At 43.8% G+C, this 6,438-nt stretch overlaps 1 pseudogene; it reads left to right on the forward strand.

The window, feature by feature from the left end:
- The first annotated feature begins 4,806 nt into the window (after positions 1-4,806).
- LOC146050931 (U2 spliceosomal RNA) lies at positions 4,807-4,889 on the forward strand (annotated as a pseudogene).
- Positions 4,890-6,438: the final 1,549 nt, after the last annotated feature.

Below are 6,438 nucleotides of genomic sequence, written 5' to 3' on the forward strand. Positions count from 1 at the left end.
ACAAACGGATTCATTGTTTCTTCTAACTGACTTCTAACACTGAATATTAATGATACCGGCCTGGGTAACAGTGCGACAACAACAGTAACATTATAGCAATAACTGTAACAATGTAACAACAACAGTAACAGTACAACTACAACAGTAGCAGTGTGTAACAACAGTAACAGCACAACAGTAACAGTGTAACAACAGAAACCGTGCACCTACAACAGTAACAGTGCAACAGCAACAGTGCAACTACAACAGTAACAGTGTAACAACAGCAACAGTGTAACAACAGCAACAGTGGAATTACAACAGTAACATAGCAATAACTGTAACAATGTAACAACAACAGTAACATTGCAACTACAACAGTAACATTATAGCAATAACTGTAACAATGTAAAAACAACAGTAAGAGTGCAACTACAACAGTAACAGTGCAACTACAACAATAACAGTACAACTACAACAGTAACATTATAGCAATAACTGTAACAAAGTAACAACAACAGTAACAGTATAACTACAACAGTAACAGTGTGTAACAACAGTAACAGTGTAACAACAGTGACAGCGCAACAGTAACAGTGTAACAACAGAAACCATGCAACTACAACAGTAACAGTGTAACAACAGCAACAGTGCAATTACAACAGTAACAGTGTAACAACAGTAACAGTGCAACTACAACATAAACAGTGATACAACAATAACATTATAGCAATAACTGTAACAATGTAACAACAACAGTAACAGTGCAACTACTACAGTAACAGTGTAACAACAGTAACAGTGCAACTAAAACAGTAACAGTGTAACAACAGTAACAGTGCAACTACAACAGTAACAGTGTAACAACAGTAACAGTGCAATTACAACAGTAACAGTGTAACAACAGTAATAGTGCAATTACAACAGTAACAGTGTAACAACAGTAACAGTGCAACTACAACAGTAACAGTGTAACAACAGTAACAGTGCAATTACAACAGTAACAGTGTAACAACAGTAACAGTGCAACTACAACAGTAACAGTGTAACAACAGCAACAGTGGAATTACAACAGTAACAGTGCAACTACAACAGTAACAGTGTAACAACAGTAACAGTGCATTTACAACAGTAACAGTGTAACAACAGTAACAGTGCAATTACAACAGTAACAGTGCAACTACAACAGTAACAGTGTAACAACAGCAACAGTGGAATTGCAACAGTAACATTAAAGCAATAACTGTAACAATGTAACAACAACAGTAACAGTGCAACTACAACAGTAACATTATAGCAATAACTAACAATGCAACTACAACAGTAACAGTGCAACTACAACAGTAACATTATAGCAATAACTGTAACAAAGTAACAACAGTAACAGTGCAACTACAACAGTAACAGTGCAGCAACAACAACAACAGTAACAGTGTAACAAAAGTAACAGTGTGACTACAACAACAGTAACGTTATAGCAATAACTGTAACAATGTAACTAATGGTATAAACATTACAATAATAGTGTAACCACAACAGTAAGTGTAGCAAACACAGAAACAGTGAAACAACAGTAACAGTATAACAACAAAAGTAACAACAACAACAGTAACAGTGAAACCACAACACTAACGGTGTGACAACAACAGTAACAGTGTAACAATTTCATTAAAAGTGCAACCATAGCAGTAATAGTGCAACAACAGTAATGGTGCAACCAAGACATAAACAGTGTAACAACAACATTAATAGTATAACAACAACAGGAACAGCGTAACCACAACAGTAACAGTGTAACAACAACAACAATAACATTATAACCTTAGCAGTAACAGTGTAACAACAACAGTAACAGTGTGACAACAACAGTAACACTGAAACAATTGTAACATTGTAACTACAACAGTAACATTGTAACTACAACAGTAACAGGGTAACCATGAAAGTAACAGATTAACAACAATCGTAACACTATAACCTTAACAGTGTAATAACAATAGTAACAGTGTAGCAAACACAATAACAGTGTAACCAAAACAGTAACAGTGCAACTACAACAGTAACAGTGTAACAGTGTAACCATGATAGTAACAGTTTAACAACAACAGAAACAGTGTAACATTAACAGTAACAATGTAACTACAACAGTAACAGTGTAACCTTAACAGTAGCAGTGTAACCCCAAAAGTAACAGTGTAACCACAGCAGTAACAATGTAACTACAACAGTAACAGTGTAACCTTAACAGTAGCAGTGTAACCCCAAAAGTAACAGTGTAACCACAGCAGTAACAGTGTAAGAACAAGTGCACTCAGTGGCACCTGCATTAGGCACACCTTTCTAGTAGCGGGTAGTGCCCCTCTTTGCCCCAGGGGAAGCCTGTATTCTTTGTGGCATAGATATACTAAGTTACTGGAAATATTATTGACTCTGGCCGATTGTGAATTGTTGGCATCAAGCATCGGTTGTACCTACTTGCTGCCAATGCACCTTTCCTACACACCCCAAATCTGCTTGATTATAGGGAAAATGATAACCACAAGGGAACCACAGCACCCAGTTACAGAGTATACTGTATAACCCAGGAGACAGTGACTTACAGTTTAATACAATAGAGGACAAGTACAGGGCACATAACCATAGCTACATAAGCAGATGACACTGACATAAGTATCAGGGGCAGAGAACAAGGAGTCCGCAGCGCCCTATTACAGAATAAATAACCCAGGAGACAATGACATACAGGTGAATACATTAGAGGACAATTACAGGGCACATAACCATAGCTGCATTAGCAGGCGGCACTGACATAACTATCAAGGGGCAGAGAACAAGGGATCCGCTGCACCCTCTTACAGAGTATATAACCCAGGAGACAATGACTTACATCTGAATACAATAGAGGACACGTACAAGGCACATAACCATAGCTGCAACAATATAGGACAATGACATAAGTATCAGGGGGCAGACAACCAAGTGTATATAACCCAGGGGACATTGAAAGCTGAATACAATAGAGGACAAATACAGGGCACATAACCATAGCTACATCAGCAAAGGACACTGACATAAGTTTCAGGGGACAGAGAACAAGGGATCCAAAGCACCCTATTACAGAGTTTATAACCCAGGAGACAGTGACTTACAGCTGAATACAATAGAGTACATGTACAGGGCACATAACCATAGCTGCATAAGCAGGCAGCACTGACATATGTATCAGAGAACAAGTGTATATAACCCAGGAGACAGTGACAGCTGAATACAATAGAGGACATGTACAGGGCACATAACCATAGCTGCATCAGCAGAGGACCCTGACATAAGTTTCAGGGGACAGAGAACAAGGAATCCACAGCACCCTATTACAGAGTTTATACCCAGGAGACAGTGACAGCTGAATACAATAGAGGACATGTACAGGGCACATAACCATAGTTGCATCAGCAGGCAGCACTGACATAAGTATCAGGGCGGCAGAAACCAAGGGATGGTTTGGGTAAGAGAAGGAAACACACATGAGGGAGGAGGGCCCTGCTCATGAAAATGTGCATTCTAAAGGGGAGGGGCAGACAGACCAGGGTGACACAGATGGGGTAGAGGTAGACAGAAAGCATGGAGAAGAGGGTACAGTAAGCTGGATTTCCAAGGCAAAGTGGAGTAAGACGACGGAAGATAAATGAGCCGTAAGCTGATGACCGCTGCGCAGCAGCCATGCATTTCACGCGCTATTAAGACATGAGGCAGAAATTAGCATTTAGCGCCCAGGTGACGCAGGAGTTTTTCTCCACCCGAATGTGTCAGGTTTTATGGAACCGTACATACGTCTCCCTGGAATTTTCCTAAATCTGGTGGATCTCCTCTAAGGGATGTGTCGGAGCTCTCAATGTCAGAGCCTTGATCCTATCAGCCCTAATTTACATCCCCGCCAGCCTTAGCTTCAGATAGAAATCTGCTTATAATGAGGAATATGATTACAGATGATCTGCCAGTGTTATTTTTACACTCCAGCTCCGTCGTGATGAACCACTGTTTCCTATTACCCAGAAGCCCATGGGGTGCCATTCAGCTAAGACCGAACAATGGTACAGGAACGCTTAATGGCAGGCAGTGGAAATTAGTCTCCTTATACTTTACACTTTGCTGCTAATTGCAGGCGCACCTGTAGCGAGGGGTAAATAGACTCTACTTTAATGCGAGTTTCTGTCATGGCAGAATTATTGCCGACATTCAGAACAATCAGCATTTTTGTCACTTTATGCTGCGTGCGTATAATACAGCGCAGCCCACTCACCTATAGCACTTAATACTAAATTGTGAGTGTATTTACCGCCGGGAGCCGCGTACAGGCGTCTGCAGGCCTGGTACATTCCCAGTGTGTGTTCTAGCTGAACATTATGTCCTTAGCTGCCTATTTTGAAAGAATGATGATTTTTAGATAATGTACTTTCTGCCGCCTTCATTTCTTCATGAGCTGTTGGAATAAAAACCCAGCTCCTGTAACTCTCCTCTTTGCCTGTAGGTGGCAGCAAACTTACATCACATCTATATGCAAAAATGTTACATTGTACAGTACTGTATGTTCATTTTCTGCTGCTTATTATTTATTCCAGAACAAGGAATTGCAGGTCGTTCTTGGTGCCCAAATAACGGGGAATGCAAAAAAGATGGTACTGATACCGCTTCTGGATATCTGTAAATATTTCATACTCTATAAATACTGTTTCATTTGTTCTCCCTGGTTTGTAATTACTTAAGGAAAGTAACATTGAACTTTGCCCTGGTCGTTCCCCAAGGTGAGCCATTAATGAATGATGTAATACTATTGCTTCTCGGCCTTTTGGCTAAGATCAAGTGTAGTATCTGCTGAGTATCGATGCCCTGCTAGGGAGGGAATACCATTCTTTCCACTGGTAGGGAGGGGAGAAGCATCGGCTTTGAGATGGGGCTCTTGTTCAGGGGTCTTTGCCTCTGTGGGAGAGTCACTCGAAAAGTTCGGTCTAGTATCCACTCCCAGGAAGACGGAAAAGCTGGGGCCGAGTAGATTGCTCCAGGCTGGGGAGGAAGGACTCCAGCCGGGGGACAGCGAAAAGCCCAGCCCAGTACTCAATCCCTGGGAGAGGAGAAACATCGGGACTGAGTAGGTGGTTTCTTCTCCCTCAGTTGGTCTATTTGGGCCTCTGCGGGGGAGACTCACCGAAAGAGCCCGGTGGAGTATCCATTCCCATGCCGGGGGGCCGGAAAGGGCCTGCTGGTGAGGCGGAGAAACACTTGGTCGGACGCTGACTGGCTGGCTGCCTGGAGTCCGAGGCTGCACTGTGCCCCCGGGGAAACTCGGGGGGTGCTGAAGATATACGGGTGATCCCCAAATCACCTGGCACAAGTAAGCACTTGCACTGCGCACTTCCCCTCTAGGATAGGCTGCACGTCCTTGCCTCGTCCTTTTGGATGGGGTAGGACAATTTTTCACACCCCCACCCCAGCCTTCTGGCTGAGGTATCTTTATTATTTATTTCTCTTCTTCTCCACGTTCGTGCACTTTTTCACGTTTTCTGTTTTCTGTAGTGTGTCACTGTTTTTTTGGGTTGTGTGGTTGACCCTTATGGGCCTTCCATTTCCCCAATGTGCCGAAGCTCTCGCCTTTTGGGGAGAGCTTCGGTCCCCTCGAGGACGACCCCGAGCCGCAAGGCGGAGGGAAGTCTAATGCGGGTCTCTCCAAACCTTCGGGTGCGGAGGACCCACCGTCCTGACCCTTCCGAGGGTTGAGGAAAGAGGGTCTCTCTGAGCTTCGGCGAAGAGGACCCACTGATCCCTATTTTCCCCTTCTCGGCCTTATGGTTGAGAGGGGTTAGGGGAAAAACGGGGCCCGTCTCCTTCGGGAGAGGGTCCATTCGATCGCACGACCCCTATGCACGTGTTTAGGCACAGCACTGGTGGTGGGAGCACACCTCGGGCTCCCTGAGTTTCTTCAAACTATGTGGCTCAGCCACAGTCAATGTCAAATCTATTCTATTGGAAAATGGGCCACAAGTCCTTTTTTTGCTTCTTGATTATTAATAAAATCAATGATAGATCTGTTATATTAATGTTGTCATTTAACTGTATGAATAAAATATACGATTAGGGTCTCGTGCCCTTCCCCCGTGTCTTTCAGCCTCACCCCCTGCCCTGTGTCAAGAACTGCACATACATGGAAATAATACAGATCCTAGATTAGGGACCTGATTCTGGTTCACTTGCAAAGACAAATTCTCTCTCTAATGGACAACCAGTGGCGTAGCTACGTTTTGGGCGCCCCCCCACCGTTGGGGGGGCGCCCACCCCTCCCCCCGTTGCCGCCATGCCAAGCACCCCTACCCCGCCGCCCCGCCGCCCATGCAAACCCTCCCTCAATGCCCCGCAGACTTACCTATCGCGCTGGTCCCGGCGGCTCTGTTCTTCTGCTGAGGACCACCA

The sequence above is a fragment of the Crinia signifera genome, chromosome 12 (genome assembly GCF_055691185.1).
Source record: "Crinia signifera chromosome 12, ASM5569118v1, whole genome shotgun sequence".
Lineage (NCBI taxonomy): Eukaryota > Metazoa > Chordata > Amphibia > Anura > Myobatrachidae > Crinia > Crinia signifera.